The 15319-nt window shown below is 34.8% G+C and overlaps 1 protein-coding gene across 20 annotated transcripts in view; it reads right to left on the bottom strand.

Moving 5' to 3' along the window:
- Positions 1 to 15319, bottom strand: part of GULP1 (GULP PTB domain containing engulfment adaptor 1) — a 288807-nt gene that overhangs the window by 192815 nt on the left and 80673 nt on the right. For all 20 annotated transcript variants that reach the window (XM_017545041.1, XM_017545039.2, XM_017545022.2 and 17 more), the window contains one exon: positions 8100 to 8226. The gene's annotated coding sequence lies outside the window, so the exon portion shown is untranslated. The remainder of the gene's footprint in view (positions 1 to 8099; positions 8227 to 15319) is intronic.

A 15319-nucleotide genomic window follows, 5' to 3' on the forward strand; every position in this document is an offset into this window, starting at 1 on the left:
CCCAGACCCTGCTAGTAGCACCAACAGAACAATGTATCCTGTTATGGTAGTTCAATAGTACCCCACAAAAGTGCATGTTCACCCAGAACCTTTGAGTGTGACCTCATTTGGAAATATGGTCTTTGTAGATGCAATTAGTTCAGAATCTTAAGATAAAATTATTCTGGCTTTAGGATGGGCCCTAAAAACAATGAATGATATATTTATAAGAGGAGGAGAGAATACAGAGAAACACAGGGGAAAAGGTCGTCTCAAGATGGAGAAAGAGACTGGAGATAAGTTGCCTAAAATCAAGCGATACAAGGAGCCACTAGAATCTGGAAAAAAAGCAAAGAAGCATCCTCCCCTAGAGCCTTTGGAGGGAGAGTGACCCTGCTGGCACCTAGGTTTCAAGCTTCTATCCTCCATAACTATTAGACAATAAATTTTTGTTGTTTTCAGCCACTCAGTTTATGGTTCTTTGCAATGGTAGCCCAAGAAAATGAATATGCCTCCTATCTTAGACTTATTGCAATACATTAGTGGTTTTATTTCTATTTCACTGGACTATAAGCTCCATAAAAAGCAAGGAATAGCTCCATTGTTTATAATTTTATGCTGATTGTCAAGTGCAGCAATTGACGTATGATAGGCAATGAGTACATACAAATATGTTGTACAGAAGGGAGAACAAATTTTTTCAAGGTAGAGTAGATACCTGTTGAGAACTAAGCAGCATTATTATTTAATCTCTACTCATTTTGCTGGCAAAATCTTTGTTATATGAAATTTTATTGTTATTACCGTCTGATGGCTCTGTTTTTGTTTTTTATTTTGTTTAATTTCTTGTAGAAACGGGGATCTATGCTGCCCAGGCTGGTCTCAAAATTCTGGCCTCAAGCGATCCTCCCACCTCAGCTTCCAAAAGTGCTGAGATTACATATGTAAGCCACTGCACTTGGCCAGTTTGATGGCTTTAAATAACACTTATGAAAAAGAGTTATAGGAGGCATCAGTTGTTTTTATTTGCCCCTAGATTCACTCTCTGTCTTAGTTCCAGAACTTTAAACTTCCCTTTAGGACCTACTCTCTCCAAGTACAGGCAGTCTTGTGAGAAATGTTAATCAAAGTACCATGACTCCTTGACAAATGATTCAAACTCAGCCATGCTGACTCCCTTTGTGAGTGTGAAAGGAAGAACATTAAAACATACTATTGGTCCATATTTAGCTCCACAGAAGTATCCACTGCTGTTTCTTTCCACTTTCTGATCTCTAGATGCCTGGAACAGTCTGACTCCTGTCTTTTCTGAGAACGGTTTCATCTGACTACTCCCGAATTTTATGTGCTAAGTTATATCCTTTCAGCAAAATGCATTTTTTGTTTAAATAGAACGAGTTTCTGTTACTTGTGATCTAAGAATAAGAGACTCTTCAAATGTAAATGTGATTAGTACATACCACAGATTGCTTTTATAAATAGTTATTGTTTCACAGATGGTAGCCTGATCAAAAAGTTTCTAGTTTAGATTGCCAGGCTACCTAACTGATAAAACTATGCAATTTAAAATTCATGATTTGCCAATTCTCTAAGATAGCCACTTCAATTTTTTCATGCATTGTACATATTAATGCAAATCCTACTCTTCTCCCTTCTTTAGCTCACGTTTTATATACAAAAGTTATTCTCATGAAAATATTTTATTTTTCCCTAAATTTTCTCAATATAAATCATGCTGTAAAAGCAAAGACTGCAGTATAATAAATGATACATCATAGCAGCAGTATAATAAATGATACATCATACCATGAATAACTAGTTTAGATTTTAAAAGGCCTCTATAGTTTATCACTTTGCAACAGAGACCAACATATTGATGAAAAAGCCACTTTTCTAGGTTTTATCATTTCATTCAGATAGCAATTAATTTATAAAGAGACCATTTCTTATAATTACATATTACATAAATATACAGAACTCTTTTTCTTTAAACCTCTTCATTAAAAAACAGTGTTAACATTATATAGGTGAAGATTAATTTGAATATCATAATTAACAGATGTATTACATATATACATGTACTAAATAGATCCTCTAAAAAGTCAGTGAAAGTAAAATCACTTTCTTTTATTTCTTCAATAAATGTTTATTTTTGTATTTAAATGCTGATAAAACATAATACATCTGAATAGAATTTGAATCTGCTCTCCATTGAAAATTTCCCTAGAGGCTCTCTTCAGAGGAGAGTGCCAGTAGTCTTATTGTTTGCAACAAAGGAGGCAGAAGAAATTCTTCCAGCTCCTTTCTACCACATTCTTGTATTTCCCACATTTCTATTACTAATTTACGCTATTCCTCATTATTCTGAAAGACTATCATTTTTTTCATAGTTTCTGCATAGTATGTCAATGAGCCCGTATTTTTTAAAATTTCTTAAACCGTAAAACATTATGGTCACATTTGAATCTAAAGTTCATTTATTGTCTCAAAACCAAAACTTTCTCTTTATGTCACACTTTCTTGACCTTCTACTCTTCTACACATTTCCATTAAATTTACATGTGCCTTCAGCCTACCCTTAAGTTTCTTAGTCTTCCTCCATAATCAGCCCAAAAATTTCCTTTCTCTTTCATTTGTTTCCATTTTAGGCTAGTCTATCAGCTGAGCAATTGCACTGAGTTTTGGGTCTCTCCTTTTTACAACTCTTTCATCATTAACATTAGATTACAACAGATAAAAAACTATTCTGTGCTGGTCATGAATATTAGACATTCTACTAGGTACTTTGGATATTTTTAAAAAAACAAATAATTAGTGAAAGAATAATTATAGGCAAAGACAAGCAAAAATTGAAAGAACATAATATATTTCTAAAATTTTATATAATTCTATAGATAGTGGCTATTCTCCTACTTTTGAAAATAGATCACAGAAGCCTATAAACTATAGGCATAAAATTAAAAAGAAAGGGGAAAATGATAAAAATTTAAAGCATTAAATAAAAAGACTAATTAATCAATGAAAAATTTTGAGTATTAAAAATGGAAGGAATTTCCTTTGACTCTAAGTTTTCCAATTTGACTATGTAAATGAATAGTAATTTTAATCAGAGAAACAAAAAATACAAGTGAAAGATCATGATTTTTAAAAATGTGAGATAATGATTCTAATATCTGACCTGTTGGCTTTAGTCCATCTATGTAGATACAACACAGAAATGGAGGTTCCCAATAATCAGATGGAATAGGTAACCTCGAATATGGCTTCCAATGATCTCTCCCTGTTAGTATTCATGTCCTGTTGTGATCCCTTCTCTTGATTGTGGGCTGGAACTAGTGACTCACTTCTAAAAAATAGATAACTACAACAATGGTGGTCTATTAGTTTTTTGTGACTGCCATAACAAATTACCAGTTACCAGTGGATGGCTTAAAGGGACAGAAACTCATTCTCTCATAGTTCTGGAACCCAGAACTCTGAAATCAAGGTGTTGGAAGGCAGCACTTTCTCCCCGGGCTGTAGGAGAGATTTTGTTCCCTGCTTCTTTTGGCTTCTGGTGACTCCTCCTTCGCTTGTGTCTGTATCACATCACTCACTGATTCTGTCTCCACATGGTCTTCTCCTCTGTGTGTATCTTTTAAAGATACATGTTTTTGGACTTAGAGTTCATCCAATTAATCTTGGATGATTGCATCTAAAGATCCTTAATTATACCTGCATAGACTCTTTTTCCAAGTAATGTCACATTCACAAGTACTCCAGGTTAGGATTTAAACATATCTTTTTGGAAGCCACCGTTCAACTCACTACAGATGGGATGACATTTCCTAGATTTGGTTATAAAAGAACGTAGCTTCCATCATGGGTGATCACTTTTTCTTCTTTGGATTGACTGTTCAGGAGGAAGTCAGCTTCTATATCATAAGGCAGCTCCATGGAGACTGAGTCTGGAATTGGCCTCTTCAGCCCCAGTTGGGCTGTGAATGACTATAGTTACAGCCGACAGCTTGACTGCAACATCATGAGACACCTAGAGCCAGAGGTACCAGCTAAGCTGTACCCACATTCCTGGTCCACAGGAACTGTGAGATAATTCATAAACACTGTAATAAGCTGGTAAGACTATGTCAGTGATAATTAAGACAAATAAACAATGGGCACAGATTCAACTTTTCATATAAGCAAAATTTATGGAGTATCTTCTATTAAAAAAATTTCAGTAAGTTTTATTTAGATTTAAATTTATATCTGTGATCATAAATAATGACCCAATTCTCAAGAATCTTATACTCTCAGGGGATAATAGACAAGCACACACTGTGTGCTATGATAAAGAAATGTACATGGTGTTAAGGTTCACAGCACATAGAAGGATCTGGTCCAGATTCCAAAAGCTGGGAATGATATTCTAGAGAAGGTAGGTTCTGAACTTGTAAAAACATACCTACTCATAGTTATGTATTAACAAATTCATTTTTATACAAGGTGGCAGATTGATGGCATTGTTACCGTGCCTCACTCACTTGGAAAGAAAAAATGGTATGTAGATAGTCACATTGTGAATTTTCTTACAAGAAGCAAAGCAGGAACTTAACAAGAAAACTGAAAGAAATCACAGATGCTTTGAAAGAAATGGTAGGCTACAGCCTGCATCTTTTAAGCCAGGCAGAAAACCAAGTCTCCAGAATGTGGGAGTAGGATAAACTGCCTTCAGGGTATACAATCCTACCACAGAATCTGGCAATTCAGGCTACAGGGGAAGGCCTTACACTAACCGGTGCTGGAACTAATTTAGGGAGCAGTGGGCCTCAAGCGATCCACCTGCCTCAGTCTCCCAAAGTGCTGGAATTACAGGCATGAGCCAATGCGGTTGGCCTAGATTAAACTTCCTAAAGGATGGTATGGTTCATCTGATTTCCTGGCAATTGTTCCTCATGATATAATAATGAAACACAAATGCCTAATTATAAAAATCCAAATCATGAAACACATTTCCAACTACTCTGCTATATCTACCTTCTTTCCAGTTTCCTGACCCTCCCATCCCTATAGTTTGCCAGCCCGGTACCTTTGCTCCAAGTTGAATCTCCATTTGAATGTTTGCCTGCCAGTGTCCTCTCTACCTTAAAAAGCACAATACAAGCAGTCTTTTTTTCTGAAAGTTTCTCAATTCCCAAGCTAGAACTGTTATCATTACAAACTGCCCTTTTATTTTACTTCTTTCTTGGCACTTCATACAGCCTACTTAAACATAAGGAACCAAAATGTATTTCTTATCTTGCCATATTTTATTGAAAGTTAGAAGTGACAAGGAACTATTTATGTGCCTTACCTTCTCTAATGTTTGCCATCCTCATTACCATTGCTAATCACAGTGCTTGATAACTATAATAAGTTTTTAATAAATATTAGTTGAATAAATGTATACTTGATAATATTTCTAAATGGTGCATTTTTAAACAATGTGGAAGATTTTACATGTATAATATTCACTTTTCTTTCTTTCTTTTTTTTTTTTTTGAAATGTCTCACTCTTGTTGCTCAGGCTGGAGTGCAGTGGTGCATTCTCGGCTCACTGCAACCTCTACCTCCCAGGTTCCAGTGAATCTCCTCCCTCAGCCTCTCAAGTAGCTAAGATTACAGGCACCTGCCACCACGCCCAGCTGATTTTTGTATTTTTAGTAAAGACAGGGTTTCATGATGTTGGCCAGGCTTGTCTTGAACTCCTGATCTCGGGTAATCCACCAACTAGGCCTCCCGAAGTGTGGTATTAATGGCATGAGCCACCACACCTGGCCTTATAATATTCACTTTTCCTCTAGGCTTAGTTATGTAAGGGAATATATTTGCTGAATACAGGTGAGTAAGGAATTGCTACTGCTTACAACAAAAATTTAAAATTTTAATTTAATTTTCAATATTTTTTCAACTTAAACTAGGTTATTTATTTATTTTTTTGTGCTTTAGGTTCTGGAGCACATGTGCCGATCATGCAGGATTGTTGCATAGGTACGTACATAGCAATGTGGTTTGCTGCCTCCGTCCCCCCATCACCTATATCTGGCATTTTTCCCCATGTTATCCCTCCTCAACCTCCCCACCCCCCACTGTCCCTCCCCTATTTCCCCCCAACAGACCCCAGTGTGTAGTGCTCCCCTCCCTGTATCCATGTGTTCTCATTGTTCAACACCTGCCTATGAGTGAGAACATGTGGTGTTTGATTTTCTGTACTTGTGTCAGTTTGCTGAGAATGATGGCTTCCAGATTCATCCATGTCCCTACAAAAGACACAAACTCATCATTTTTTATGAATGCATAGTATTCCATGGTGTATGTGTGCCACAGTTGCCTTGTTTAGGCTATCATCAGTGGGCATTTGGGTTGGTTCCAGGTCTTTGCTATTGTAAACAGTGCCACAATGAACATACATGTGCATAACTCTTTCTTATAGAATGATTTATAATCCTTTGGTTATATACCCAGTAATGGGATTGCTGGAAACTAGGTTTTGTTAGGAAAATTATTTGAATGAGAAAACATTAGTCACTGATTCAATATTTTCAAAAGAAGCTAATGAAAACTTTAACTTGTTACCACCTTCTGAAGGCAAACTCAGCAATAACAATAAAAAGCCTTTAAAAGATCATAGTCATTGAGCCAATTATAACAATTTTAGTAGTGCTAATAATGCAAACCAAGTGATATATAGATTGTTTGATCTATAAGAATATTCACTGAATAATAAATACACACAACATAAAAATATTTTAAATCATGTTATATATTAACAGATATAATAGAAAATACAAAACACTAATTCATATTCTCAAAGAATAGAAGAAAACAAATTTGTTAGAAAAATAATAAAACAAACAAAGAATGTATATAATTGATATGGCTTGGCTATGTCCCCACCCAAATCTCATCTTGAATTGTATCTCCCGCAATTCTCACATGTCATGGAAGGAACCTTGTGCAAGATGATTGAAACATGGTCTTTTCTGTGCTGTTCTCATGATAGCGAGTGGGTCTCATGAAATCTGATGGTTTTTAAAATGGGAGTTTTCCTACACAAGCCCTCTTCTCTTCTCTGCTGCCATGTGAGAAGTGCCTTTCATCTTCCTCCATGATTGTGAGGTCTCCCCAGCCATATGGAACTGTAAGTCCATTAAACCTCTTTCTTTTGTAAATTGCCCAGTCTTGGGTATGTCTTCATCAGCAGTGTGAAAACAGACTAATACAGTAAATTGGTATCAGGAGTTGAGCACTGCTGAAAAGATACCTAAAAATGTAGAAGTAACTTTGGAACTGGGTTAACAGGCAGAGGTTGGAACAGTTTGGAGGGCTCAGAAGAAAACAGGAAAATGTGGGAAAGTTTGGAACTCCCTAGAGACTAGTGGAATGGCCTTGACCAAAATGCTGATAATATGGACAATGACATCCAGGCTCAGGTGGTCTCAGGTGGAGATTGAGGAACTTGTTGGGAACTGGAGCCAAGCTGACTCTTGCTATGTTTTAGCAAATGTATTGGTGGCATTTTGCTCCTGCCCTAGAGATCTGTGAACTTTGAGCTTTTTCAAAGGTGCAGGGTGCAAGCCATTGGTAGATCTACCATTCTGGGGTCTGGAGGATGGTGGCCCCTTTCTTGCGGCCTCACTAGGCAGTGCCCCAGTAGGGACTCTGTGTGTTCACAGAGTCTCAAGAAGCCGTTTTCTCTTGTCTCCACCTTGTTAGATGTGCCTTTCACCTTCCTCCATAATTATGAGGACTCCCCAGCCATATGGAACTGTAAGTTCATTAAACCTCTTTCTTTTGATAAATTTCCCAGTCATGAGTATGTCTTTATCAGCAGCATGAAAATGAACTAAATATAATACTATTATTGCAACTTTGCTTAAAAGAAAAATCCAACAAAACAAACAGAACAAAATGATAACAGAAGTTACCTTCAGAAAAAAGGCTCATTAGTGCTTTTAATTTTATTTTACTTTTATGCATTTTGCTATTTTTACAAGATAAGAATATATTTTTAAACATTCAACACATAATAAAAGTATTTTTATAATTTGAAGTATTTTTTGGAAATAATTGAAAATGTATAAACAATCATTTATTCTTACCAGGTTATGCTCAAATATAGTTGAATGAAAATGGACACTTGACTTTATATAGCTTCTATCATACAGTTGCCATCAGAATTCTTCTATCTCTGTCTCTCCTATGTATGTCAGATGGAATCACAAACAACTAAAAATAAAAATATAATTGGAGTTAGAATTAATCAATAATTACACGTTTATTTTAATTTAGAGGTTCAGTGTATCTTTTAAAATTCTATTTATTCTTCTTGCAAATGTTTAAGAAAGTCATCAAATAATGAAGAAATAATGATAAAATATGTAAACATTTAGAAAACATTGTTACAGATACCTAGGTAATGAAAAATCGCAAGATTTCTAGATGATGTGTTAAATGTTTTAACTCACAGGTATGTTACTATTAAGGCTTGGTGATAGTTCTTTAACAATATATGCCTTTCCCCCTCAAGCAACAAAGTAGCCCCAACTATCTGTTTCACATATTATTTAATTAGACTAACCAAGCACATACACTGTTGATGATGATTAAGTAGGTAAAAACAAATTTTAGAAGACACTTGTTTATTTTCATTTTCATTCTACTTTGATTGCTATGGCAAGGCATTTAGATAGCTTATTCTTCTAATCATAATCATACTATAACTAGAATAGATATATTAATTGGTTAAGACTTTTATATTTTTATTCTAGTAAACAAAACAAAAAGGTCTTTCTGGGTAGATACAACAGCACAAATTATGTCTTCCTTTAATTCGGTTATTTCGAGTGTACATCTGACATAAATTCAAATAGTACCAGAAGAATTCACAGCATATATCTTTTGCCAAACCACTAAAAAGACCTGCTGTTTTTGAGGGAGGGGTAAGAATGGAGAAACACATCTACCTCTTTACCTCTGCCTCCCACCATAACATTGATACAAACTCCTTGATACAGACATTGATGATGTCACATCTATATTTTTGACTTTCTTAGACAAATCTCAAATATGATTTTATCCCTTCCTCTGTGTTTCAATCTAAGCCATCTGAATATTGTGAAAGCCATCTTTTTCCATCATAGCCACAATATTCTTCAGAAGCCTGTTGAGCTATTTTCTCATTCTATTTGTTTTCTTCTGCCTCAGCCTCTGGAGTAGCTCGGACTATAAGTGTGTGTCATCATGCCCAGCTAATTCTTGTCTTTTTAGTAGAGAGGAGATTTTGCTATGTTGGCCAGGCTGGTCTCAAACTCCTGACATCAGGAAATCTGCCCACCTTGGCCTCCCACAGTGATGGGTGGATTACAGGTGTGAGCCATCATGCCCAGCTTTTCATTTTCGAGGACGAAAGGATCTCAGTTTAGTTTGCTGTGGAGGCAAACACTGAGGTAATAACTTCAATGTGAGAAGTTTATTTGGGAGATGATCCCAGGAAACGCTATCAGGGATGAAAAGAAAGAAGTGAAACCTGTTACCAATGGAGATCATTATCAGACCTATAACACTATTGGCAACTGCAGCTTAATCTGAATGAGGAAAATCAGGCATCCAGTGTGTAATATACCCCTCAGATATACTTACTGTAAGAATGAGAGCTAACATATTTAGACACCAATCCTCATTAGTCATTAGCTGAGGGCTGCTCCCAGGGGCATTAATTCCCTGGAACTTTCAGCCTGTTTGGTTGGCAAAGTGGTCTCTTGTGGCCAAAGAATCCATTAGATAAAGAAATTCAGGATAAGCATTAGAAATTCTGCCAGTTTGCACTACAGCACTAAAAGGTTGTAGGCTGATCATCAGTAGCATCTACTACAGAAGGCAACAATTTTAATTTTGAATTAAAATATTAGCAGAGTATATTTTAAGGCCATATATTGATATTTTATAATTTTAGTGAAAAATAATGTTTGCTTACTCAGTAACATTGTTATTTATTAAGTCATGTTATTTTCTTAGCATTCACTGGATCTTAGCATGTATGAATATACAATTCATTTCACCTTTCTGCAAAATGTAGATGTTGTATCATCACATACGTCCAGCCCTAAAAATAGATGTGTTTATCCTGGACAGGAAATTTCAAACACAACACATAGCTAAAAGGTAAACTATAAAACTATGTCATGATTTCCACAGTCATTTATCAGATCATATTTTTCTTGTTTGTTGGTTTTAGATGAGAGAAGAGAACGGAAGAACAAAATTTGTTCTTTTTTAGGATGACACAGTTTTTCCATTTTTCTTGTGATAACTATTGATCTTGTGAACAGAAATTAGAGAGAAATAATTTGAGATAAATAATTGTTATCAAAGCTTTAAATACATTTCATTCCAAAATTTTATAAAAGAAAATATTTTTGTTTAAATAGTCAATTCAACTTAATCAAGATAGATAATTGTTAACAAAACTGCTCAATAGCTCTAATTCCAAAATTTAATAAAAGAAAACATTGTCCTTGAAATGGTCAATTCAATTTAATATCCCCATAGCCTTTATTTTTATCTTGGATTGACTGAAACCCAGTCATAATGCAGGAAATACTTTTGAAACTAGAATATTTTATGCAATGTGACAGAATAAAGAAGAGCACAAAAATACACACATCAAAATATAAGAACTAACTTATGCCTACTTCTTTCTTCTTGCAGGAAATGACATAGTTTCCAAATGGGATCTATTATTCAATGTCTGATATGATTATATTTTTCATAGAAAGAACACTTTGAATATTCCTGCAAAACCGAGATTGGCTTAGGGGCTGCTCTTTTGAATATATTTTTATTTTAGAATATAAAATCCTGATTTCCAATTCAAATGCTTCTTAAAATTTTAGTATGAATATAATATGCTCAATTTGATACTGTTTTGCCACCATTTATTACACATTTTCACACAATTTGAAGATGTATATGAAATTAAAGCCAACTATTTCTTTACTAAAACTTCCTTTATCCCCAACAGTACCTTTAAGAAAAGCATTATTAATGTTTCAATATGACTAAATGCTTCAATTTGATAATGTACCAGGTAAATGTTTAAATATTCCACATGCAATAAACTAAGCAAAACAAACAAGTTAGGTCAAATTGTATTTCTACTTGTCATCATATGAAATACAGATCACCATTATCGTGATCTTAAAATATTTTCAAAAACGTTATTCTCTTATTTGCCCGGGTCCAGGAATTTGCAAAATGTTTTAGGAGTTTTTCTGTTTTGTTTTTGTTGTTGTTGTTGTTGTTGTTGTTTTTAACCCTCTATAGGCTCCTAAATTCAAAATATATAAAATCAGATCTTGGCCCTGATTTTCTTTCCTATTTTTTATTTTTTTGTCCTCTGACTTCAAGTAGGTATGTAGTACAATCCCCACTAATTGCTCACTCATGAAATCTGGCATTATTAATCCCTCTTATTTCCCTTACCACCTACATGCAGTTAAATAAATTCAATACTATTTAATATGACAATCTCCAATTTGTTTTCTCTCCCAGTTTACACGCCCCACCTAGCCATCCCTAGCCAAACATAATTTCTCTAACAAGGAATTTGGCCATATTACCAAAGAACAAAGTCCAAATGCCTTTGCATGTCTTTAAGACACCTCAAATGTTTTCACCCCAATGTTCTAAGCAACGGGGTGCAAAAAATGAGAGATTAGGATGATTGTCTTAAGTAGCTTGGAGCAATCATTTCCTGTGTATTCTAGTCATCTCACTGAGGAAATGACATACAAATAGTCATACCTATATCCCTATACTTTAAGGAAAATAAAACTAGATAAGTAATTTTGTTCATTAAACCAATATTCACTGAACTGAATGCTCAGCTGTTTAGTTACTAGTGAGAGGAAAATAAGTCTGTATACTCCTTTGCATGCGTCAATGTGATAAGGACTATAAAGCAAGGTTAGGTGCTAAAGAAAAGTCTTCCTGAAAGACATAAGACTCATTAACCTTCAGTTCATAGAAGCTGTCCAGTAGGGAAGGTGGGGAAAGCCACAACTGGTAAAGGAAACATCAAAAACAAAGCCGCAGGAACAAGAACGAACACTCCATCTTCAAGGATAGGCTATTAGTATATTTGATTTTAAAATAGAATATGTATAGGTAACTCTTTCATATAAAACTTTAGTAATAAGATGAGACCACATCAGGAAGGCTCCTGACTGCCATGTTATAACATTTGCATTTTACCCTAAAAGTGATGGAAGTATGATTAAACAGGGAAGCAGTGCAATGAGATATGTGTTTTAGGAAGATCGCGTTGCCAATGTGGCTCTGAAGAGACATGAAAGGAAGGGGATGAGACAAGCAGATTACTTCTTAGAAATTTGTGTGTATCTTTTAGATGCTAATGCAAAATAGACTCAAGGCATTCATATTTATAAGATGTAAAACTGGAAAGATCTTTAAAATTTAATTTATACAGGAATAGAACCAGACAAAGATAGTTTTGGTCCTGGGTTTTTCTATTCCCAGAGAAATCAGTTAGGACCAAGAATTCATATCACCTGTTATTCTTCCAAATGCATTCTAAGTTCCATACCCTTAGTTTTCAGTATGGTAATGGAAAAAGTGATAGTGGATGAGGCATAACAAAATCTTCAAAACACATAAAAATTGTAAATTTATCCATTTAAAATCAAATTCAATCAATGCTTTCCATTGCATTTGATGAGAAACTTTCAGCAGTGCTTTGGAGCTCTCAATGACAGAAAATTTTTCTAATTAGAAAAAGTAGGAGAATAGTTATCAAGTCATTCACTCTTTTTGCTGAAATTAGTGGAAAACACAAATCACTTTCCTTGAAACATTTGGTTATTATCTTTTTTAGTCTAAATAGGTTAAGGTAAAGTCTTCTTTCTTTTTTAAGATTAACTCTTCAAAAGCTCTTATCTCTCAATATTAAGAGCTTCTTATGGAAAGCATAGTGTAGACACCGAGATAGATCAAAACTTGTGACATTTGGCCCCAATTAAAAAATTTACTTGATTTAATGAATGATATATAGCAAAGCTAAATTATTACCAGGGTAGAGGATCTTTTTTAATCCAGTGGGACTTTGAAGTAGAAAATAAATCTGACTAGAGAAAGGAAGGGTAATTCCAGCAATGTTTGAAGGAAGTAAAAACATATATATTACGTAATTATAGTGTGTGTGTGTGTGTATGAACAAAACACTTAGAAAATCAGAAAACTATAAAGGAAAATAGAAATCATCTATATTAAGATAAACTAAAAGATAATATTTAGATACCTTCCACACAGTCTTTTTCTAAAACTGAAATTGTACTACACATACACAATAGTTCAGCTATTTCACTCTCCAAGCCTCATATTGATATATGATCCCTAATGTTAAACACCTAGTGAGAGGTGTTTGGGTCATGGGGGCAGATCCCTCATGAATGGCTTGGTGCCATCCTGGTGGTAATGACAGTTCTTTCTCTGTTAGTCCCTTGTAAAAGCTGTTTGTTAAAAAGGGCCTGGCACCTCCGTCCTCTCTCTCTTTTGCCCCTTGTCTTGCCATGTCATCTCTGCTCATGCTGGCTTCATCTCAATTTCTGCCACGAGTTTAAACAGCCTAAAGCCCTCACCCGAAGCAGATGCTGGCACCCTGTGTCTTATATAGCTTGCAGAACCATGAGCCAAATAAACTTTTCTTTATAAATTACCCAACCTCAGGTATTTCTTTATAGCAATATATACAAATTAATACAATACACAATTTCATATCCTACCTTTTTTCACCTATAGTACAATCACATTCTTATATCATTCAATGTCTTCAAGTAAATAATATTGGCATAACATGCCACGTTATAACTTTTTTGCCCATTCTAATGTTCCATATTTAAGATTTTTTCTTTTTTTTTTTTAACCATATAGAGACACTGTGATGAGTAGAATTGAAGAAAAGTGACTAAAATGACTATAGTTGGCCTGGAAAGTGTTATAAGCCTAATTGCCTTGACAGGATACGCCTTAGTCTTGTCAGCCATATAATCTAACACAGTGTTGCTTTGAGAAAGAAATGATTGAAAAGTTTGTAAAATACTTAAAATATTGAATAACATATTCTACATATATATTTTTTTATCTGTTATATAAATCATTGCCTAAACATCTGACTATGGAGATGAAGAAGAATGGAAATTACCAGATCAAAGTGTGTATATAATTACAATACTTTGTCTGGAAAATAGGGCATATTACACTCTCAGAGAAGTGAAAAAGTATGCAAATCTCACCCCAACCTCCCTATACTGTATATACACATCAGGGTTTTAGAAATTTACTTTAATTCAATAGGAAAATTGAATTATAATATGAAAATTGGCTCATATATTGTTTTTGACTTGCATTTCTTTTATGTAACATTAGCTTTTGCCTAGTTAGCTTTTTGCACAATTTTTTTCTCACTGATAAATTTCCTATTCTCAATTTTTATTGTACCTTTTACATAACTAAGAACTAAGCAGACGGTGGCTCACGCCTATAATCCCAGCACTTTGGGAGGCCGAGGCGGGTGGATCACAAGGTCAAGAGATCGAGACCATCCTGGTCAACAAGGTGAAACCCTGTCTCTACTAAAAATACAAAAATTAGCTGGGCATGGTGGTGCATGCCTGTAGTCTCAGCTACTCGGGAGGCTGAGGCAGGAGAATTGCTTGAACCCAGGAGGCGGAGGTTGCGGTGAGCCAAGATTGCGCCATTGCACTCCAGCCTGGGTAACAAGAGCGAAATTCCGTTTCAGAAAAAAAAAAAGAACTAAGAGGAGAAGATAATTTCTACCTCAATTCCTAATCAAAACTTGAGTGTTTATTCTTACCTGGGCAAATAAAGTGATATGCACATTGCTAACCAATTGATAGGGGTGCAGAATTACTGACTGGCTTAAGGCAATCAGGGAGTATTCCTGGAGACACAAATATGGCCAATTCTCCCAAGTTACACAGCTTCCCCACATGATAAAAGGTGAGTTCCACTGAAAAATCTTGCCTATTACAAACACAGTGGTAGGTAAATTTAGAAATAAATGCTAACTACATATCATTGTGAACTTAAACATAAATGAGATAATCTATATACAACATTAATCATATAACCCAACACATAAAAACTCAGAAATTTACAGTAACTATTGTTATTTGTTGTTTTACTTAAAAGTTCCATATATTTCAGTACATATCTTTGTACATAAATATTTGTTGTACTCATCTCAAATTATTTTTTTTCTTTTTGTTTCTTTCTTTTTTTT

Source organism: Cebus imitator, unplaced genomic scaffold, assembly GCF_001604975.1.
Source record: "Cebus imitator isolate Cc_AM_T3 unplaced genomic scaffold, Cebus_imitator-1.0 Scaffold176, whole genome shotgun sequence".
Classification (NCBI taxonomy): Eukaryota; Metazoa; Chordata; class Mammalia; order Primates; family Cebidae; genus Cebus; species Cebus imitator.